The following is a 25,103-nucleotide window of genomic DNA, read 5'->3' as shown; positions in this document are numbered from 1 at the left end:
GACCTTTCTTCTCTCCTAATGTGTCTTGGCCCGCCTCCCCGTGGCGGTGACGAAAACTGGGGTTGTTAGTGGTTCTACACAGCCCTCCCCACCGCCAGGCTAAATGGCCAGAGGAACAACACAACCCACACTTCACAAATATAATACAACGGACTGCGATTATTTGGGGAAAATCATAAAAAACAGAACCCAATCGAGAAAATAGCCAGGGTTTACTTCGCTTAATTGGGACAACAAGCCGTTTATTCGGGGAAGGACACCGCAGCACTGGAGATTACCCTACGATTGTCTCCGATCGTACTACGTGGTTCGGTCGGATTTCTGGAGGTCACAACAGTAAAATAACAAAAACAATTAGCAGTCACCTGTTTATTGGGCTTTTCTGTTAGTACAATCTTTCATAAACGGATGGTAAATTCGATCTTATTGAATTTGCGATAATACCGACAGCTGGAATTCTATGAGTTATTATGGTGAAATCTGTTTACACTTCCATGAAATATTCAATCATATAAAAAAATTAATTTTCAAAATCTTCTCTTCATTCTTATTTTTAAAGCTTTGTAACTTGTTACTCCGTTCTCACTTGCGCGTATCGTGTTACTTGCAATTTGTGTCGTGTTCTTTGTTATTGATTGCTTATCTTTTTACTGTTTTAAATTTTAACCCCCCCCCACCCACAAATGTCAGTGAACAGAAATCTCAACTAGTTAGTACGTACATATTACAGTACGTATTAATTATTCCGATTATCACGTATATTCTTCCGATTTTCACGTAGCATTTAATTTTTTAATTGGTAAGGTGATAAAGGGTAAATTTGTGCTTAATATATCTTTACTTTTATAGCCTGTGGATAATATTCCTCCTATTTTCGCTAATTAGAATCGCTGTTTAATAGAATTAAAATTCAATTCACAAACGTGATCCCAATGACCGGCGCTTACTACACGTCGTATAGTGAACGGTACTTTACTACGGTGAGTCCATCGTAACGTGATTTTATTGTACAGCTAACCAATTGTAAAGTGGATCTCCACTTTCGCTAAAAATACAGTGGACCCCCGTATTTTTAACTATTTACGTATTATAACTACAAACTTCGGATAATTGGGGCAGCAGCTTAATCGGACCAAAATGCACTAGTCTCAATGTGTCCCAAATAACCGGAATCCACTGTAGTTCACAAAAAACACACACCCTGGCCTTATGCAGTGTATTGTATTCTACACAGAGTAAAACGAGCAGTTGGGGAGACCCCGGTGCCGCCAGACAAAAAACGAGTGTCACTGTGATCGACATCTAGTCAGGAATGACTTATGTAATTATTTACCTGTGCATTTGTAGTGTGCGGCTTTTCAAGGTCAAATAAACATCACTATGTAATTACACTGAGTGATCACTGAATTATGACCACCCCTATGAAAACTGAATGCGACCCGTTGACCACGTGAGGTAGTCGACCTGCGTAGCATAGATAAGGTGTCAGTGGTTCAATAGGTAGTAAAATTCCGAGCGTGATGGGTAAAAGGAAGGATTTGTCGGACTTTGATAAAAGGCAGATTGTGAGAGCTCGACCAGCTGGCGCCTCGATTTCCCACACGGCTGAACTGGTGGGGTGTTCGAGAGCCGCCGTAGTTAAATTGTACCAGGACTGGCGTCAAAATGGTCAAAAACGACCCGACGGCAAAACTGCAAAGGTCATCGAAAGGTTGATGTTAGAGGTGAGCGCCCGATCCGATTACTCATACAGGCGAACAGGTGCAGCACTGTTGAAGAGTTGACTACCCTATACAACATGGGCCAACCCGGAACAATATTTGGCATGACCATGCGTTGCAAGTCGCACCTATAGGATATACCAGTATACGACCCCTACGGCATCCTCTCCTAACCAAGGTTCATCGGCGAAAAGACGTGTCTGGTGCAAAGAGCATGCAAGTTGGATGTTAGAAGACTGAAAGAAGGCATGCTGGTCGGATGAGTCACGTTATTTACTCCACACCGTTGATGGTCGTATACGGATTTGGCGTCGTCAACATGAGGCTCTTGAACCGTCATGCATGATATCAAAAGTGCAGGCAGGTGGACGCGGTTGTATAGTGTGGGACATGTTTCACTAGCAGGAACTTGTACCCCTGGTGCATGTGGAACAACGTATCAGTGGTCTCCACTATCGTCAACTGCTTGCTCTGTACGCCTCGCTATGTTACACTTTTTCCCCGACTGGCGATGGTGTCTTCGAAGTGTGATAATGCGCTGAGCCATCGGGCACTTGGTGTGCAGGAATGGTTTGAGGAACACAGTTCTGACTTCCAGCATATCGGTTGGCCTCCTAATTTCCCCCGATATCAATTCCATAGAGCACTATGGAAAGGCATATCAGGCGTCTGGATACACCAATGACCTCCATACCTGCATTGCCGACCGCATTACACACAGCTTGGTTGGCCATACCTCCCGAACGCTTACGACATCTTGTTGAATCAATGCCATGTCGGATGGCTGCTGTACTGAGGGCAAAAGGAGTTACGAAGTATTAGGTAGGTTGTCATAATTCAATGATCACTCAGTGTATTTACTTGCATTCATATAGGTCACTTAGGAAAAGGCCTTTTGCTTCGGGTTCCCATAATGCATGAGGAATATTGTTGCATCCGAAAGAGCAAGACTAGAACATTTAACTAAAATATTTACAAACTATACAAATATTTAAAATATTTACAAATTACTAAACTATTTGTACAAATATACAATATTGATTAATATATAAAAAAAGTTACAATGGAACATCAAATGTTAGACAGCGAAGATGTGCATGAGGTTAGTGAACGTTATGGAGGCAATTATCAATAATTAATTGCATTTGCTGTGGCGTAATTGCCTCGTTCTCTTCTCCCATTGGCTCGAATAAGTATCACTAGGAGGAAAACCTTTTTAATGTATAGAGAGATAATATAATTATTATTAATTTTTTTTCTTTTCATTAAAATAATTTTCCTCCTAGTGATATTTATTCAGCCAATGGGGGAAGAGAGATGCGTTTACGTGATAATACGTAACAGAAGCTTGTTTTACTGTGGTAAAACAAGTTCTGTTTAAGAGTCGTCACGCGCTATGTTTATCTAACATGACCACGAGGTACCATTCTTGATTACCATATGTAACGTGTTTATGTATTCATAGCAGAGGAAGAGACACCCACACACAGTGTCGAAAGTTTCTGTAGGTATTTTATTTTACTTTATCAAAAGAAGCGAGCGCAGCCCCCTAGTTATCATTAATATAATAATCTTATATATAATATAATACAGTATATATTAGATGTTATTACAATTATGCGTCGACCAGTTAGTAGTTTGCGCTATCAAATAAATAAGAATGATAAAGGTCACTGACATTTTTATTCTGTTTAATTCAATCATCAAACCATTCACTTACCTGGTCTCCAAAATGACTAGCAAAGTGCACAGTTACCAACATGGTGATGTAACTGAAGAACACAATACTTGCTTTGATAATTATACTAAAGAGATTTTCTGGAGAACCCCGTACAGCAGCAAATGATGACGCACACGAGTTTAAGATATTAATGGTAAATATCAAACATATTCCAGGTGATAGAAGGCTGCTGGCTTTTTCAACAAATCGACAATGTTTGACATGTAGCTGCCGTAGATGTTCCAGTTCTCTAGCTGCCTGTCTTGGAGCAGAATTTACACCCTTCATCAGATACTTCAAACGGTGGTTGATAGAAGCAAAAGCATGGCGAAAGTAGAATGAAAAATAAATAATCCAAGAGGGAATGACCAATAGAGAAGTACCTACACAACCCAAATTCAGAGCATTGAACAATGAATGAAGAAAATTCCAAGAGTATATCCAAAGATCTATTTTGGCTGTGTACTTCGTTTTGCAGTAATTCGCAAATATACACAAATGAAGTGCTCCTATCAAGATTAAAGAATATGAAATAACCTTAGCAACACAATAATAAGGATATTTCTTTATCTGAGGAAAATGGGGAAGTTGTGCCTCGAATTTACAAGCTCTTCTCAGAAAAGACACAAAGTAGGGAGCTTTAATAAGCATCTGAAGACGTACAGCTATTACCACAAGGTATAAGCCTATAAAGTACAGTAGACTTATTACAAATTCGAGATCTTTAAAGTCATTCGTCTTAATCACCAAGACATACGAAACAAGAGGTAAAAATATAATATAAACGATTATTATCAAACCATAGATTGTGACCAGGCTGTGTCTCTTCACACAGACTTTCTCTGGATGTGATTTTTCTAAGCCTTGAAGGAAACATAAGCCCAACAAACGATGAAAGAAGGCCACATTTCTAAACCCTTCGTAAAACTCACTATTTTGTGACTCCACTAGAGGTATCTTTCGATATTTCTCCTCGGAGATATGAGTTACCATATTTTAAGAAATACTCTATGGCAAAAGTAACAAAAGTGAATCGTTGCTTCAGAACGACAAAATCTACAAGCGAAGGTGAAATACAAGTATTTAAACAGTTACTATGTGCACTCAACAAGATGCGTCGCCGCGCGCATTTCCAATGTACACATCATCGATGCCGCTAAACACTGATAGCCAATTCCAGAGCCAACATTAATTTTTATTTTCGCTAATACCGTTCTGCCACGTCGAGGGCGGTGAGAGGAGAGGTGACTATAGCAAATCGCAGGAAATGAAACTAGGATTAAATGACATCATATAATGAAACAGTTTTATCCGAATTACAAGCTCACAACTTAAAACAGAAAGAAAGAAATAAAAGTGAAATATTCACTTGTTCAGCGACAAAGCGAATTGAATAGGATACAAAATTAAGTTTTACTAGTCTTGAAGTCAGGGCCACATTAGCACCTCTCTCTCTCTCTCTCTCTCTCTCTCTCTCTCTCTCTCTCTCTCTCACACACACACACACTAGCAAGGCTTTTATGGATTTATTGGATGATTGTTTTCTACATCAGCATGTTCAGGAGGCAACTAGAGGGAGTAATACTCTTGATTTGATTATCAGTAGTGATTCTTCATGTATTAAGAATCTGCAGGTAAATGAACCACTAGGTGGTAGTGATCACAGTGTGCTGAAGTGGGATTTACTCAAAGAGTACCATTACGGGTAAAGGGAAGGCTTATTGCTTTCGTAATGGTGACTACGATGGACTGAGACAGTATTTAAATTCTATACAGTGGGACCAACTGATGATGTTACCAACAGCAAATTCAAAATGGGAAGCATTCAAAGAATTTATCTTGGAAGCTACTAGGCTTTACATACCAACTAAGAAATACTGTTCAAGGTTTAGGCTTAAATGGATGTCAGATGAACTAATGAGACATATGGCAGAGAAGAAAAATGCATGGGATACTTACAAATTAACACGTGACGCAGAAGCCTATGATAGATACAAGTTGCTCTGTAACCAAGTTACAAAGGAGGTTAGGCAGGCGAAGGCAGATTACGAGAAATCTTTGGCAAGGGATGCAAAGAAAAACAGCAAAGAGTTCTTTACTTATGTAAACTCTAGAAGGAACGGGATGAATCAGATTGGTCCACTTGATATCGATGGGTCAACTGTTGATGATCCTGCTCAGGTAGCTAACAAACTAAATGAATATTTTGCATCGACATTCACACATGAGTTGTTCAGCGAGGGGAATGCCAGAGGTGTATTCAACTCTGGCAGTAAGCTAGAGAATCTTGTAATAACTGAGAGTAAAGTGGAGGAGAAATTGTTGAAGATAAACACAAGAAAGGCACCTGGGGTGGATAGAATCTATCCAGTTATATTAAAGGAGGCAGCAAAGGAAGTAAGCAAACCCTTAGCCATAATTATGAGCGCTTCCTTGGACTCAGGGGAGGTACCCACAGACTGGAGATGTGCAAATATGACCCCAATTCACAAAGGAGGATCAAAGGCTGACACAAGTAATTATAGACCCGTGAGTTTAACTTCTGTTCCAGGAAAATTAATGGAGGCAGTGTGGCATTGGAAGCAAATTGCTGCTGTGGATAAAGGGGTGGTTGAGGGGGAGAAGACAGAGAGTGGTAATCAATGGACACTGCTCATCGTGGACTAATGTTATTAGTGGAGTCCCTCGGGGTTCAGTGTTGGGTCCATTATTGTTTTCTGTATTTATAAATGATATTGATGATTGTATATCAAGTTTAATGTCCAAGTTTGCAGACGATACAAAGGTTGGCAGGGTTGTCAAAGACACTACTGACACTATGCTGCGGCAACAGGATCTGGAAAGGTTGAGAGGTAGCAAATGTAAAGTACTACATAGGGGAAACAGCAACCCCAGAGCAACGTATCAACTCTGTGGTACGACACTGATAATGTTAGAGAATGAAAAGCACCTGGGGGTAATTGTGCAGGCAGATATAAAGTTCTCTGAGCAGTGCAGACGGGCTACAAGAGTAGCGCATTGTGTCTTGTCAATGATATACAGGAATTTTTCTAGCAGGGATAAGGAGGTGATTATTCCCTTGTATAAGGCAATGGTCAGGCCACAACTAGAGTACTGTATTCAGGTCTGGCGGCCTCATTTCAAGAAGGATGTAGAGCTACTGGAACGAGTACAGAGAAGGGCAACAAGATTAGTGAATGGAAAGAAGGGGTACTCTCACGAAGAAAGGCTTAAGTTTTGCAAATTACAGTGTCTGGAGACTAGGCACCAGGGAGGTGATCTGATAGAGGTGTATAAAGCCTTGAATGGTTTGAGCATCCTCAATGCTGATGGGATTCTTCCTCTTGCTCAGAATACTCATCTGAGAGGGCATAAATTCAAATTAAGCAAAGAGAGATGTAGGATAGACGTGCGGAAATTTGCCTTTAGCCAGCGGGTAGTTGGTTGGTGGAACAGACTTCCATCCCTTGTCGTGGAAGTTGATAGCCTAAATAAATTTAAGGCTCAGCTGGTCAGGAATTTCGAACGAACGGAGGGGTGAAGTGGAAGTGGGGTTTTTTTTTGGCTGATGCTGCATAAGCTTGCTTTCTTGAATCATATGCCTCTACTAATGCTAATGCCAATGCTAATCAAAATTTCAATTTATGAGAAACTGCAGAGCCTGAGACAGTCGTGAGCTGGTGAGTGCATTTTTCCCATTACATAGATAACAGTAAATGTAAAGTGATGTGTAATATTGATATATGACAAAAAAAAAAAAAAAAAAAACGGTCTCAAAAGTTAAGGAATAAACGCATAAATAAATCAAAACACTTTTATTCGATTATGGCAAAACGTTAATCTAGATCTGAAATGACAGTTATGCAAATCAATTCATGAGCATCAAAAATGGAGCGTTGGTAATTTCTCAGGCCAAAACTCAAAATCAGTACATTAGTTAAAACTGAATAATAATAATAATAATACCCTAACCCACAAGCTGTACTGGGACCGTGCCATAATAAAGGATAAGACAATCTCTCACAACAGACCGGACATAACCCTTGTTATTATTATTATTATTATTATTATTGTTGCTCTTATATTATTTCTCCCTGATTGGGGGATTCCACTTCGTGACGGGTACTGCTACCAAGTACACAGAGTGGTTGTAAGTTTGGTATTACTGTTGGTCGAGGAAACCTCTGCTTGCTGCTGTTAAGCATGGTGGATAGCGGGTTGAGTGCTACACAGAACCACAGTGGACTCAGAGCATCTCCCTGAAAGATTCCTTTTGTAATGGGGATTGGCCTGGTTGTGATGTTCTCGACTTTAATGGTAGTACTCCATTTCGCCATTGCTGCTCCTAGGAAGTTTGTCACTATCGGATTGACCTTGTAGATCTTCAGAGTCTCTATTAGCCAGCTATGGGGTACGGAGTCGAAGGCATTATTATTGTTATTATTATTATTATTATTATTTGCCTTATAGTGCAAGGAAGCCTGAGGCTTATGCTGCACTATAAGGCAAATAAAAAAAAAAAAAAATTCTGAATTACCCTGAGAGAGAGAGAGAAGTAGAATGGAATCACCAAGAAAGAGAAGAATGGTAATATCCAGGTCAGAACCCTGGGTGTGCCATGCCCATACTCACCAGATGTGAGCCCCTGTGAACAAGAAGGAAAAGGCTACCTATCTAATTGACATAGCAATGCCCAACACTGGCAGCCTCCAGAAAACCCATGAGGAAAAAATCAGGTAGTACTTGTACCTAAGACAGGAGATCAAAGAGATGTGGCATATGCAACAATTAACGACCATTCCGATAATCATGTCAACCACCGTTATGGTGCTAAAGACCCTACATAACAGCCGAGCAGCAGTAGGTTTCCCTTCCCAGCGAACACCTACAAGGAACTCCAGAAAGTCGCAATCCTGAACACATGTAGAATTTTTTTTTTTTTTTTTTTATTTGGTAGTTGTTGGCGCATCGGCTTCTGTGGCCATATTGCACCTCCCAAGGTTTTTGCAGTACTTTGATCCAAGCCCGAGGCGGGAATCGATCCCGCGACCTTTGGGTTGCCGGGCAGGTACTTTACCCACTCGGCTAGCCCGGTCGGCACATGTAGAATAGTCAGAATTCCTTGACCAACAGAACTAACAACCAGACATAACAACTATCCTGTGTACTTGGTAGCAATACCCGTCACAAGATGGAAACCCCAATCAAGGAGAAATAATGTATGATAACAACACAAATAATAATAGGGGTGCGATTAGCTCAGTAGGTACGACGCCAGACCACCAATATTATGGACCCGGACTCGAATCTCACACCAGGAAGGAAAAAAAAAAAAAATCCCGGAGAAGAAAAAAATTCCGAAAGTCGCTTCACTGGACCTACCACCCTAAGGCAGAAGTGACGGCTGAGGCAGAGAGTGGCGTCATCTGATGTCGCACACACCACTGGATATGCCAAAGCTAAAACAGATCCACCTTCACAGCTGGATGAAGATGAGAAGTACAAATATTGAACATACTACATCGACTGCGGCACAAGATAAAGACACTCGCGTTTAGGCCTTAGGCAGAAGGGTCAGTACGAAAAGTCGGAGACAATCTCCCGCGGACGACGGTGGAGCGAGTGACGCTGTCTCCTGTATGGCTACCATAACTGAATAGCAAGCCCATCCAGCCCAAACTACTAGAATTATTTCCTGAGAAACTGTGCTAGTGACCTACCAGGAGGGAAGAAGAAGCCAACGCATGAAGTAGAGCTTTGAAATGAATACGTTCATCATGCGAGCATACTACTACGTAGTAACGAAACTAGAGATAGACATGACAATGTACAGTACGAAACTACACGCAAAGTGGTTGGAATGCTTCCAACTGTTCAGGTCACCAAACAGCAAACAGAAGACCAGAAACGGACCATCGTCAAGAACCTGATAGTTCCTGCAATCTTGAAAAAAATCAAGCAGAATGTGAGCGACCAACTACAAACAATAACGAATAAGGACATAACGGAATCAGAACTGGAGGATTAACAGCAAGAACAAAAACTACAACCCAGGATAACCGAAGTGCAAACATACAAGATCGCAATATCCAGAACAGGAGTAGAAGAAAGCGCTAGCAGAATTCGAGAGAATAGACCCCACAAAGACTCACACCATACCAAAGCAGAGACCCAAAAGAATCCTTTAGCAAGAAACGGACCACCTCAATACGCGAATAATATTGGATTATCTCAACAACAGCGAAGTTGTTACTGTGCCGCTGTAGCAGCCACTAGGATGAACGGAAGGAAAACCAGAGAACATAACACAAAACGAAAATACAAGGAACCACCAGCCTGGGAAAGAAGGCTATAGCAGAAAACATAAGAGGCCAACTAAGACAGGCCAACTCACCCAGTACAAACGGGGTAACAGAAGTAAGAAGCTGAACAGAAAAGTGAAGGCCATCCTCAAGAAAGATAACATCCACAGGAAACACGAGACCAGTGGATTAGAGTTCCAGATAATCAGAGGATCGAAGAATACTTTTACGTCCACAAACAGAAACTCCTGGCACTCAGCAAGAGACTCTGCCGTTACAGGGAGAGTGCTCAGAGGAAAACAGACAACAGGTTATTTGATGAAAACCGGAGAGCCTTCGACAGGAAAATCGGACAGGAGGAGCAGAAAGGAAACGGACTCCCCCCCCCCCAAACCAGAAGGTACGTGAGGAGCTCTGGAGAAACCTGAGGAGCACCAAAGTTAGCCATAACAGCTGTGTATCCAGGATAGATCTAGAAAGAAAGAAAACCAAGAACGTACAAGAATCGACAGAATGGGAAATTCGGGGGTAAGAGGTACAAGTCGATCAGGAAGTCACACAATTGGCGAACCGCAGGAATCCACATCCACAACTACTGGTACAAAAAATTCAGCTGCCCACACACACACACACACACACACACACACACACACACACACACACACACACACACACACACACACACACACAGCAGAGCAGTTCACATAGATAATAAGGCACCCTGACAGAGAACCCCCAGAGTCCCTGACTCAGGGAATCACCTACCTAAAGGCTAAGGACAAAGACCTGGCAAAGTACAGAACAATGTACAAGATACTGACCAGCTGCATAAATAAGAAGATATCAACTATTTGGAGAGGCAGAACAGCAGAAGGCATATAGACAGGTGAGGAGGGAATGCAAGGTGCAATTGACTATTCACGCTGCAGTTATGGAGCAAGCCTACAAGAAGCACCGAAACCTATACACGGCTTACATCGACTCCGTGTCAAGGCAAGGCAAGGCCTTCGACTCCGTGCCCCATAGTTGGCTGATAGAAGCAATGAAAGTCTACAAAGTCAACCCGACCCTGATACACTTCTAGTAGCAACCATGGGAAAATGGAGGACCACCATTAAGATCCAAGAACATCACGACCAGACCGATACCCATCAGAAGAGGAATCTTTCAGGGAGATATCCTGAGCCCACTATGGTTCTGCCTAGCGCTCAGCCCACTGACCACCATGCTCAACAACAGCAAGTACGGATATACCCTAAAAGAACGGAGGAATAATCTGTACACACTTCTCTCTCTCACCTGATGTACATGGATGACATCAAACTCTATGCCACAACTGAGAATCAACTCCAACAGCTACTCCGGATCACCAGAGAGTTCAGCGCTGACATCAGGCTACAATTTGGCATTGACAAATGCAAGCATCAAGGATATCCAATCGGACGAAACTACCAGCTGAAGACCGCTAAAGAGATTGAAGCTATGATCAAGGTAGAGAGAGACAAACATCTGGGATGATGTAGGCCTAGTTAGAACACAAAGAGATCAAGGCCTGCTTAACTGAGAAATGCCATCATTTGCATAATTGTAAGCTATTGCCACAGCGCTACTACTCAGCTCTACTGTACTGTATAAAACCAAAGCAGTATCTTCAAAAAAATCAAATAGTAAATGTTTGCCTGCTCTACAGCAACAACGTTGAAGGAAAAGGCGCTATTAGTGAAGCTGTACTATCAGAACAGCAACAATGCAGCTGCGGCTATCAGAGAATTCCGGCGTCAGAAGCGCATAAGGCGTGGACCTATGACTGTTTGTGCTGTCCGCAAAAAAATTTGAAGCGACAGGACATCTTGGTGTTCAACCAGATAGAGGCTGAAAACGCGTGGTATCCTCTCGCGTTGAAGATGTGGCTATGGCTGTCGTGGATTTATCAAGTCAATCTCCATGAGATAGCGCAAGTGTGCCAGCTGTTTCTCGTGAAGTGGATATGCCGTATTCTATTGTAAGGCTAGTAATGCGTCAGCTGTTGCGGTACTGTCCTTACAAGATGCACATTCTACAGCAGATAAAGCATGATGATGCAGATATTCGTTTCACATACGCACTTCAGTTTCTGGCGCGAATGACAGTGGATATCACTTGGCCATGGAACATTCTTTGGAGTGATGAAGTCCACTTCTGCTTAAATGGACAAGTGAATACGCACAACTGTCGCATTTGGGCAGCAGAAAACCCTCGAGTTATCCAAGAGGTCCCGTTGCATTCTCAAAAAGCGACAGTGTGGTGTGGATTTACAGCCACATTCATGATTGGGCCAAAGTTTTTTGAACAGGTAACACCGACTGTACCCCGCACCTGTTCCGTCACTGGACAGCGATATTATGAAATGTTGACAAATTTCGCAAAACTGGAGCTGCAACAACGTGGGTGCTTTCAGGATACCATATTCATGCAAGATGGTGAGCCACCCCACATCCACCGTTGTGTCCAAAGATTGATACGGCAACACTTTACAGACGAACGGGTCATCAGCCGTTGTTTCCAGACCCCTTGGCCACCCCGATCACCGGACCTTACCCCATGCGACTTCTGGTTGTGGGGTTTTTTAAGAACCAGGTATATCGGGAAGGATGTCAAACTCTGGCAGATCTGAAGGACAGCAATAGACGTCATGTGCTGGCTATTCCAGTTTGACATGTTACGTTCTGCTATAGAAAATGTTCTTCGAATGGAAACTGTTGTTGACAAAATGGAGGACACATTGAACGGTTGTAGCGCTGTTCAAGTGTTCTAAGTTTTCAAATTTTTTTTTTCCCCAATAAATGGCGAGCGCATTCTTTATTGTACCTTCTCTTCATTACTCTTCAGTACGAGCCTTAGAACTCGCTTCAGAGCCCTCTACATAAGATACTTTAATTTTAACAACCCTGTACTCCTTTGGAATCATAGATTGGACCAACACCAAGCTGCAGGAGATTATGAGATCAACCAGGATAATGACAACCAAGAGCAGCTAACACCACCCGAAGTCAAACATTGAGAGATTGACCAAATCCAGTAAAGAAGGAGGGGGGGGGATGACTGACTTCTTTGAACAAGAGGTGATTAAGGTGGTTTCCTGGAAGTAACCTGGACGATTACTTCCAGGAAAACACAGCGCCAATCTACCAAGCCATAAGAAAGATAGATAAACGGCACACAACACTCAACTTCAACAAGGAGACCACACTGATATAGACAAAAGAAGCAAAGACAGATAGTGGGGTGAAGAAGCATCTATAGCAGACACTACGACCTGCATCAAGACTACACAGATAAGATGGCTTCTAATGTTTAGCTCACGATCGAAAGGCTCTTCTCTGAGACTGAAGGATTCATGCTTGCCAACAAGAACAGGTAATCAACACTAGGAACTACAAAAAAAAAACAAACAAACTATTATATTAGGGTCACTTGGTAAGTTATTACATACACCTATGTGTATTGTGTCTGTAAATTGTGTGTCCTCTGGTCGATTTGCCTGTTTTGCTGGACGAAAAAACCCCAGTTTCTTAGGAAAAAACCTTGCTCTCTACGCCTGAGACCGACTAACTCAGCCACGTAGTGAAAATGCCCATTAAAGATCCTCGCGTGATCGACGGGATTTGAACATTTTCCAACCGGTGTGCGGAGGACGGTGAGATTCCACTGTGCTAGCCGCACAGACCGCTGACACTAGTAACTAAAACTAATATTTTTAGGCCACCAGAATAATTAAATTCATCTGCCGTGCTGTGTGCCTTATGTCTGTTAATTGCGTGTGTTCTATGGTCGATTTGCCTGTTTTGATGGACGAAAATCTCCAGTTTCCGGGGGAGAAACCTTGCTGTCTACGCCTGAGACCGACTAACTCAGCCACGGAGTGAAAAAAAGTCCATTAAAGTTCCTCGCGTCATCATCGACGGGATTCGAACCCGGGCCTTTTCCACTCCGTGAAGGGTACTGATATCAAGTGAATATGGTGGTTGGTTGTGTCCGGTTACTATTATTATTGTTACTGTTGGTCGAGTATTGTTATTTGGTTGACCACCAAATAACAAGTTTTTTTCCCAAAAACTTAAAATTACCAATATTAACGTCGACATCTGCTTCTTAACAGGCCAGCAAATAACATCAACAGTTTAGCAATTAAAAAATTATTGTAGTCATGTGTAAGTATAGTGTTGTGTATCGTTGTTCTTCTGGTCATTTAACCGCTAGACCCCTGCTGGGGTATAGCGTTTTCCCACTATGTGTTGTCCACACTATGCCTCGTGGAGGCAGACCAGGTACACTAGTAATTAGATATTTACTCTGGCAGATCCTGTCAACTTATTTTCTGAGATTTCAGTGGCTAGGACCTAAAAAAAAAAAAAAAAATAAATAAATAAATAAAATAAAATAAAATATAATTAAATTTAAAAAAAAAAATTCTAGCTCGGTGGGGGGTTAAGAAGATTGAGTAGAAATGCCAAATGAGTTTAGATTGAACACAATTAAATTTAGTCGTTACTGATTTCAGGTTATGTGAGGTATACGCTAGCGTATTAGGTAAAGTGGGGGAGGAGACAGCAGGCTTGGAGGAAAAGACAGAAATACGGGTACGATAGAGAAGGCGACCCCAGATAATAAGTGTGGCAGGCCCACGCCCCATCAGGCGAAGAGAGGAGTGACAAGGAGATGAGGGGGCGGAAAATACCTTCCCCCTACCGTGACATGGATAACACATTTGCAGTACTGTAGTGTGTAAAGTGTGTTTGGGGTCAAACGGCACCAGGGGTTTCCCCCATCTCCGCGTAGTTTACATTGTCGTGTGATACAGTATGCTGTAAAGGCCAGAGATTTAAAAGTGTATGGATATTGTACATGATTAGTGTTGTGTACCGTTGTTCTTCTGGCCATTTAGCCGCCAGGCCTCTGCTGAGGCCAGACGTTGCCCACACTTTGCCCCGTGGAAGCAGACCAGGTACACCAATATTTTAAATAAGTACTCTGGCAGGTCCTGCCACCTAGTTTCCTGATATTTCAGTGGCTAGGACCTAAAAAAAAATAAAATAAAAAAAAAATAATAAATAAAAAATAAAAATAACTAAGTAAAAAAAAAAAAAAAATTTGAGAGGTTATCGCGTGGTGATTGTGCTAGAATTGTGAGGCCGAAAATTGTGGGCGAATCAAATTTGGCTGTATGTGTTAATACTATGTCAGGCCCATTGAACAGGGATTATTTCCTCACAGAGACAATAGGTGGAGATAGGCATATACCTAGGGGCAGCCATAAACAGGGAACATACATACATACATACCCCCTACCGGGGGAAGATAGGACTATGCAAGGGAGCATGGTTTGAGAGCCAAGATGACCAGCAGCAAGCTGCAGTTGGTCTTCAGTGTATTGGTGTTCCCATTTTGGATATCACTCATGGAACCAGGTCCCGTCCAGTATAGTCAAGTCTGGTGGTTTGTCACTGTTGAGCTGGTTTTTCTTCCTGATCACATTTGTCTGTTTCCCTTGCGCTCGATGTGCTAGTCTACAGGTTCGCCATCCAGGGACTGTGTCTGCGCATATCATCCTCGCAGGTTGTTGTTTTACCTACAATGGTGCAGAGCGCCTGTCGGTTGTCAGTACAGGCGTGTTAGTGTGGTAGTCTGCTCCGTGCCGTCCAGTTCTAGAGGTTTATACAGTTCTTGTCATTTGTTAAGTATGTTCAGTTGTTATTCCTGGTTGTCATGTGTAGTGTTCAGTTGTGCTCCACTGCAGCGAGCACTCATCTTCTTGCGAAGAGCTCTTGGGCGTAACAGGAGAAAGCCAGGTACTCTTGTTTTGTATCCAGTATGTTGTGCTCCCGTCCTCTAGGACAATATAGGATCTTTGTTATTAGGACATTGCGGAGGTAGTCATAAAGCTGGCAATCATACATTAAGTGTTGCTAGCCCTCAAGACCGCTGCAAAGACAGGTAGGGTCCTCTTCAATTCCCAAAAGGCAAAGTTTGGCATTGATGGCGCCATGTCCAGTGAGAAGGTATAATTTGAACTAATTTTTTTTTCTTTTACAAATGGCTTCCCCATACCCTAAATCAGTGTTTCTCAATCTTTTTAAAGTTTTTTAAGCCTCCCCCTGCTATTAAATTATGTGCTTCTTAAAGACGAAGAGTTGGTGAGTTGTTCTGTTAAATTTTGGGTGTCGGAATCGTGGGGTTGTGCTGATATCATCGAGTGAAGTATTCTCTTTCATTATTTGAATACTATACATAGGAATACATAGAGTTAACACTGGAATATATACCGTTCTGAAATTTCCCATAGACTTAGCATTAGCCCATAGACTTTTCATGGGAGAAAATGGCTACCTGAGAAATTTTGTTTAAAAATATCCATGGAGATGGAAAACAATAACTAGTGCCATCTCAGTAAATACATAGTACTGAATAATATCAAATATAATATAATTCAAAATATACATATTTTGAAGTTGTGTGATTATTTTCGGGATATTTTGAAGAAGAGAAATCTATCCAACTATAAGATTTTTTATTTATGGCTTTTGTTTCTTCACTGAAACATACACTCTTAAACATGGATACGGATTTAGAAAAAACTTTAACTAGACATTCTGAAGCAGAGAATTCGTCTTCTGGATCGGAGTTAGTGGATTCGGGGAGAAGAAAGAAATCTTCAGACAATGTAAAAATGTCTAGAGGTAAAAAAACACCTAAAACGCCCAGAGTGCTTGCTCCTCGGTTGGACAAAGATAAAGACAAGGATAAGGATAAAAATCCTCAGGTGTGGGTGGAAGAGTCTACCCCATCAATAGAAACGGATGTTAATCTAATTACTACTACGATTAATACGGATAATCAAAATAGTTCTAGTGAAAATGATGTGGTTCGGGATTCGTCATTTACCGAGGGTTTGGACCTTGGTGGGTCCATAGAGGCTTCTGCGGTGTATTCAGCGGTAGCCAAAATCCGAAAGGCTTTGGGTGAGGTAATGTCAGCTGATTCAAGCAAAGTAACAAAGTTGGCCTCAAATCGCATCCATAGTTTGTGGGCAGATTTGGAGGCAGTCACAACAGCTTTATTGATTGACAATGAGCGATTAAAAGCTAAATCAGTTGAACTAGAAATTCGAGCAAATCATTTTAATCAGCTAATGGAGAAACGGGCAGCTCCTCATAGATTTTTTGCTGATGCTGTTAGGCAGAATTTGGTTTGTGAGAATTTAAATGGTGATACTATTGTTAGAGAGGCTACTGAGAGGCGCGCAATGGGTGTTGCTGCTGCAGATAAGGTTGTGCATGTGTCCTCGGTTAGTCCTCGTGGTATTTCGGACCCTAAAAATATTGTTATACTTAGACCAACAGAGAATTCTGCTTTGGCTTCAAGCCAAGACGTCAGGAATGCGGTGGCAGACGCAATTAAGAAGGATTATAAGAATATGAAAATTAAAAATATTCGTCTCCTGAGGAATAAAGGGGTTTTATCAGAAACCACAAACTCAGAAGATGCAACTAGGATAGGGAACGTTTCAGCTTTAAAGGAGGTTGGTATATCGATCGAGAGGCCTAAAATGTCAGATCCAACAGTGCTTGTATACGGGGTTCCCAAGGAGTTTACAAAGGATGAAATCCTGGAGGATTTATATTATAAAAATTTTAAAGATTATGAATTTACTCAGGATGAGGTAAAAGATGAAGTAACATTCAGATTTAATTCTGGATCTGGAACTAATGCAACTAATTGGGTCATTGGTTTCAGCCCTCGATTATATAAATGCTTGTTTCATAATGAAAGAATTTTCCTTGGATTCGGTTCACATAGGTTTCGGAAATTCACGGTGGTGACCAAGTGTTTTAGATGTCTGGGTTTTGGACATGGTGCACAGTCATGTTCACACAAGACTGTTTCTTGTGGTCACTGTGCTAATGGGGGTCATGTTTTCGCTGAGTGCCCTCACAAGGAGGATCCTCCACAATGTATTAATTGTAAGAGAAGAAACAGAGATTGTAATCACTCCGTAAGGGACACTAAGTGTCCTGAGTACATGAGAGCAGTGGAATTAGCAAACATGCGCATCAATCATGGATAATAACTCCTCTGATTTTACCTCTGGAGCTTTGCAAGGACATAGAGATTTAAAAATTTTGCAAATAAATGGTCAGCGCTGTCGGGCAGTTGCTGATGAAATAAGGGTGATTGCCTTGGAGCATTGTATAGATATTGTTTGTATACAGGAGCCATTTTATTCCTCACAAGTGGGAGGGGCAGCTCATAAGATTATGGGTTTTCCTTCTTCTACTAGAATAGTAGCAGCTGTGGATGTTCCTCCAAAATCCGCTATTGTAATTTTTAATCAAGACCTTGTTGTAACGTCAATCACGGGTTTGTGCTCGGCGTGTATGACAAGCATTATTGTGTCTTCACAAGTTTCTTCTTTCTGCCTAGTGTCACTGTATTGTCCTCCATCGGAAAATATTCAGATAGCGCTTCATAATTTGGAAAATATTTGTTTAAGATATGCATCCCATAATCTCATTGTGACTGCTGATTTTAATGCAAAATCACATTTTTGGCACAGTGGATATACTGATGTGAGAGGGAACCAATTTGAAGACCTCTTATTATCTCATAATCTTGTTGTTCAAAACCTTCCAAATAAGCCGTTCACCTTTTCAACTGTAAATGGAGAGTCTAATATTGACGTAACTGTGACATCTCTTCGTATGTGCGATTCTATTTTGAATTGGGAAGTCAATTCTGGTTTAGTAAATAGTGATCACCGTGCAATTTCATTTGATCTCTGTTTCGAAGTAAGGGAAAAGAGCTTCGCTACGAGTGATCTGTCTAGATTTTCTATGGACCGTGTTAACTGGAACAATTTTAAAAATTATTTGACTACAGTTCTCGATAGTGATAATTGTGCGATACCTGGAGAGAGTTTAAATGGTATGACAGCTTATGAATATGTAAACTATGTACAGTATCATATTTTCCAGGCTTGTGTGCACTCTACGAGGAGAAAAAGGACTAAAAAGTTATCTGTGCCGTGGTGGACTCCTGCTTTGTCTTCTCTGAGGTCTCAGGTATGCCAGGCTAGGAAAGTATACCAAAGAAATAGACATCTCTCTAGTGTTGATGTGGAATCATTTAAAAATGCCTATAAAGAGAGAAGAAAGGCCTTTCATAAGGCTATTGCTGAGAGCAAGAGAACTTGTTGGCAAAATTTGGTTAATGAAGTTGGTAACAGAGATCCCTGGGGTCTCGTGTATAAAATCTCTCGTAATAAGTTGCTTTGTGGAGAAATATACAACACTGTATTGAACAATAATGATGAGACATTGGATTGGTTTTCTACTGTGGAAACGATTGTTAGAAGACTATTTCCTCAGGATCTTCCTCAAGATGATTCACCTGAACAAACGGAGATACGCCGGATGAACTCTGAGTTTACAGGAGCAGGTGACGCTGAAGCTGAACTCTTCAGTTTGGTGGAGTTGGGTGCAGCAGTAGCTAAATTGAACGTTAAGAAATGTCCAGGTTTAGACTTAATTGAAAATCAAGTAATCATTAAGTTTTATGATTACTTTCCTCAAATTATGCTAAATTTGTTTAATAAATGTTTCACTGAAGGTACTTTTCCAAGACCGTGGAAGATGGCACTGCTAAAGATATTGCATAAGCCTGGTAAGCCCAGGACTGATCCGAGAGCATACAGACCAATTTCTCTCTTGGCGAACATGGGTAAGGTTTATGAAAGGTTACTTGCTCCCAGAATTTCTGCGATGTTAGAGGATAAGCATCTGTGTTCTGCTGATCAGCATGGATTTAAGAAGGGGCACTCTACAGAGGACGCCATAACATCTCTTTTAAAGTACATTAAGGATTCTTCTGAGAAATATGTTCTTATGGTCTTTATAGACTTCGAAGGAGCATTTGATTCGGTATGGTGGGATAGTGCCCTTCGATCTCTAGTGCTTGCAGAGTGTAATAGTTATATATTTAACACTATAAGGTCATACTTTCAGGACAGATTTATTACTGTGCGTGCACGTCATCTGTCATATAGTGCCAGTGTCTCGAGAGGCTGTCCTCAAGGTTCGGTTTTGGGACCTCTCTTTTGGAATGCAGTTTTAGATCAGTGGCTTGTTAAGGAGAGTACAGAGGTTGCTAAGATAGCTTATGCTGATGACCTTGTGATTGGAGTTTCTGGGCGCTCCAGACTTATATTGGAAAGAAAAATACAGTCAGTTTTAGATGATTTAATGGAGTGGGCCAATTTGAACAAATTGAAGATCTCTGCAAGTAAGACCTGTTTTATGGTTTTTAAGAAACAATTTGATTACGGCAGGCCTCCAAGAGTTCTTTTAGGTGGTGTTCAAATTCCTTATGTTGCTAAAACTAAGTATTTGGGATTAATCATAGATGACAAACTTTCCTTTTTCCCACATGTTTCACACCTAAATGTAAAAGTAAGACACTTTACAGGCTCCATTGCTAGGATTTCTCGTAAGGAGTGGGGATTGAATAAGAGAGTGTTGTCATTGTATTATAAGACTATTTTTCTCCGGATAGTGGCATATGCGGCTGTTGTTTGGTTTTCTGTGGTAACTAAAACTAGGATTCGATCGAAACTTTTATCGCTTCAGCGCTCTATGTTATTAACTTTATTGAAAGTACCTAGAACAGCGTCTACAAACGCCCTACAGGTAATTGCTGGTACAATGCCATTGGATTTATTTATTGTCTACAGAGGGTTTTTGTACAAATTGAAAAAGGGTACATCAGTAACGTTTTTGGATATTACAATTGATTTGGAGAATAATGTTAAAGAAGAAAAACAACGAATATGGAACAAATTAATGGATTTATGGCAGACCAGATGGGAAAGTGGTGATGTTGGAGCTGTGACGAGGAAATATATTCCCCAGGTGAACTATGCATTGGCAAAAACCGTGGCATCTTGGTTTACGCCTTCTATGTACACTTCTTATTTGTTAACAGGACACGGCTCACTTAGGGCCAAATTATATGAGAGAGGGTTGGAGACAGATCCTTTCTGTACATGTGGCGAGCAGGAGACTTGGATGCATGTAATTTTTTTATGTCGGGAGTATAAAGACCAAAGGCGGATTTTGATGGCGCATATTCCTGACTTATCATTTGATACAGTGCATTTGCTTATTGCAAATCGTGACTGTTTTAATTTATTTCAGGAGTTTTCAGCTGCTGTTTTTGCAAGAAGAACTGTTCTCAGAGCCTTTCTTCAGAGGCAAACCTAGTGTCTTAATTGTCTTCATGGAGTTTCACTATTGGTTTCTGCATCTGGCTGGCGGCTGGGGTGCTGGACCTGATTCATGGTGTTGGGTCTGGTGCTCTGGTTGGTTGTCTTTGTGCTGCAATCATGAATACTCCATTCTGGATTCTGCCGTGCTGGATCAGATTCATTGCGTCGGGTCTGGTGGTCTAAAGCGTCTATTATCCATGGCGTACAGTTGGAGATTGCTGTATAGTACCGTTATTGGTTTTGGAGGTTCCAGTGCATGTGAAACAGCAGCTGAGGAAATATTCAATTGAACTGTGATTTTTGGAGTTTATAGTTGTGCCATCCAGACTATTGAATATTATTGTTGTTTTATTATATATATATATATATATTTTTTATTATTTTTTTTTTTCCCTGCTGGCTCCCTGGTATGGCCAACCCGGGGCGCGGGATTGCTGGCACTCACTGGTATTGCACTACCTCCAGTGGGTGCGGGATTTCAAGTGCGAATAGCGCTACAGTAAAATCAGACTCAAGTAATTTAACATACTTTTTAAGGACTGCTTTGTAAAGACTATATATTCCCAAGTTCTCAAGGTAGATTTGGGCTTATGCCTGGGAGCTACCCTGAATAAGAACACACTTGCACACACACATGAGAGTTTAATGTTTGTCAGAGCATATAATTATATGTAAATATATCTTGTATATAAATCATGTATATACTTTTATGTACATAATGTTGAGACTATATTGTGTGTAATTAATAAATGAATGAAAAAAAAAAAAAAATGAAAAATCTTTTTACTCTCGTGGCACATTTTCCAAAGAAGAAAAATTTCGCGGCACACCTACGTAGTCATAGAAGAAGAAATTTCTAAATTTCGCGGCACACTTGGAAAATTTTGCGGCACACCCTTTGAGAAACACTGCCCTAAATGACACCCACCGATTTTCAGAGCTCTATCTCAAACCGTTTTGACACTAGGGTCTTCTGAATAGGGAAACTTATTTTATAACCACCGGGTACGTATAATGTATTTAGGAAAGAGAGAGAAGGTGGCAGGGGTTGGGGAGGATCATGCTTCTTATCAAACGCAGCTTGAGTGCGAAAAGATTTTGATGAGTCAGAAGTTACGACTGCCAGCACAGAAACTGTGTGGTGAGAGTTAGTTGGAAGCAAAGGTATGAGAATAGGAATAATCTACACACCAGAAGATTGTGAAGGTCATGATGAGAGTCTTTAGGTGTAAATGGAATGGGTTGGCATATGTGAGTGTTTTATTATGAGTGATTTCAGTTTGTCCCTAATTGATCAGAGCAAGTAGTAGGGGTACTCACCATAGGAAATTTTTTCTAAATAAATTAGATTATGTGTACCAATATGTTAGAGAAAATACCAGGGGTGAGAATATTCTTTACCTCACTATTACTCACAAAGACGACATCACAGGACTTAAAGTACAGAAACCATTCGCAGGTAGTGATCCCACAGTAGTTAGTTGGAAGATGACGAAAGATGTTGCGGTAGTTAAAGGTAAAGGCACATGTTTTAATTTTAGAATAGGATACTATGACAGTTTAAGGCGCTATATGGGATCCATTAATTGAGCGGATTGGAGAGAGAGGGCAACTATATTTGAATTCTGGAATACCTTTAAAGCAAAAATCACAGAAGCCATTAATGCATACATACAATTAAGAAAGTATTGCACGAGAAAAATGCCAAAATGGATGTATGCGGTGCTGGCCAGTATAATAGAACAGAAAAGTTAGCATGGAACAGTTACAGAGCAACGTAAAGTACTGAAGCCCTCAGCAGCTACAAGTTGATCTGTAATACTGTAGTACCACATTATTATTATTATTATTATTATTATTAATAGCCATATGGAGCAAGGAAGTCTGAGGCTTACGCTGCACCAGTCAAAAAAAAAAAAAAAAAAAAAATCTAAAATTACCCTGAGAGAGAAGGGAATCACCAAGAAAGATGTTGTTGTTATTATTTGGTTTTTAGGACCATTAGCAACTAAGGCCATATTGCTCGGGGATATGCAGTGGTCATTCCCTGACCTTTACGCATCCTCCGTATTTGGTGGTGACGGGCTCGAACCCCAGTCTAATCAAGAAGCGCGTGCTACGCACTGCGGCTCCTTCCCACCTGGCTACGGAGGCGCCGGCACCAAGAAAGGGAAATACACAGAGCGATCATTGAATTATGATCACCCCCTATGAAAACTGAATGCGACCCGTTGACCACGTGAGGTACGAGAGTGCGCAGTTAGTCGACCTACGTAGCATAAATAAGGTGTCAGTGGTTGAGCAGGTAATAAAATTCCGAGCGTAATGGGTAAAAGGATTTATCTTACTTTGATAAAGACAGATTGTGAGAGCTCGTGCCTCGATTTCTCAAACGGCTGAACTGGTGGGGTGTTCGAGAGCCGCCGTAGTTAAAGTGTACCAGGACTGGCGTCAAAATGGTCAAATAACGACCCGACGGCAAAACTGCAAAGGTCAGCTAAAGGTTGAAGTTAGAGGTGAGCACCAGGTCCGCCAACTCGTACAGGCGCAGCACTGTTGAAGGTTGACTATCCAATACAGCATGGGCCAATCCGGAACAATATCTGGCATGACCATGCGTCACACGCTCGCAAGTATGGGCTATACCAGCAGACGACATCCTCTCCTAACCAAGGTTCATCGGTATAAAAGACTCGCCTGGTGCAAAGAGCACGCAAGTTGGACGTTAGAAGACTGGAAGGTGGTGTGCTGGTCGGATGAGTCCTGTTATTTACTCCCTACTGTGGATGGTCATGTACGGATTTGGCGTCAACAACATGAGGCTCTTGATCCATCATGCATTGTATCAAAAGCGCAGGCTGGTGGAGGCCGTTGTATGGTGTGGGGGCATGTTTCACTGGCAGGAACTTGTACCCTGGTGCATGTGGAACAACGTATCACTGGCCTCCTGCTGACTCTGTACACCTCGCTATGTTACACTTTTTCCCGAATGGCGATGGTGTCGTCCAAGATGACAATGCGCTGAGCCATCAGCACTTATTGTGCTGGAATGGTTTGAAGAACACAGTTCTGACTTCCAGCATATCGATTGGCCTCCGAACTCCCCCCGATATTAATTCCATAGAGCACTTGTGGGACACTATGGAAAGGCATATCAGGCGTCTGGATACACCAATCACCTCCATACTTGCATTTCTAGCCGCATTACGCACAGCTTGGTTGGCCATACCTCCCGAACGCTTCCGACATCTTGCTGAATCAATGGCACTTCGGATAGCTGCTGTACTGAGGGCAAAAGGAGGCCCTACGAAGTATTAGGTAGGTGGTCATAATTCAGTGATCACTCAGTGTATAAGGTTAGGGAGGCCAAGGCTGCAGAAAGCACTGCCTAAGCCAGCAAAGAACGGGGACAAGGAATTTTTCACGTATGCAAATATAACGAAGAAGAAAACGAATCAAATCGAGACCTTGTGCACTGGGTGTGGGAAAGACATGCATAACCCAGCTGATGAACTGAATACGTACTTTGCATCGATCTTTACCGACGAAAGACCCTTCATGCTGAGAAGAGGCGGCTGTGCGAGTGAGGAGAAGCCTATAAAATTAGTGATTTCGAAATTGCAGAAAACTGTTTATTAGAAAAACTTTTGGGCATAAAGATAAACAAGGCTCATGGAGTTGATGGCAGACACTCAGTAATTTTGAAGGCGGCAGCCAGAAGGTGTATTGCACCAGTGAGGTTAATGACGATGGCATCTTCCGACTAGGGAGAGATTCCTTTGGACTGGAGAACTGCCAATGTATCGCCAATACCTAAAGGCGGTTCTAAGAATTAAGGCGGTAAATACAGACCGGTTTTCCTGACTTCAGTGGTAGGAAAAATATTGGAAGCAATAAATAAGAACGAAATCCGGAGACATTTAGATACAAAAGGGCATTCTGAAGGACACACAACATAATAAATAAATAAATTTTCTGTTTATACTCCGGGACGACCAAACAGTCAGAGGAGTTACCAAGATAGACAGAATACAAGAAACAGCACCGTATTCAGCAGTCAC

The sequence above is a fragment of the Mastigoproctus giganteus genome, chromosome 2 (genome assembly GCF_048544385.1).
Source record: "Mastigoproctus giganteus isolate SK-2022 chromosome 2, ASM4854438v1, whole genome shotgun sequence".
Classification (NCBI taxonomy): Eukaryota; Metazoa; Arthropoda; class Arachnida; order Uropygi; family Thelyphonidae; genus Mastigoproctus; species Mastigoproctus giganteus.
The sequence above is the reverse complement of the archived record's forward strand: the minus strand, read 5'-3'. Positions refer to the sequence as shown.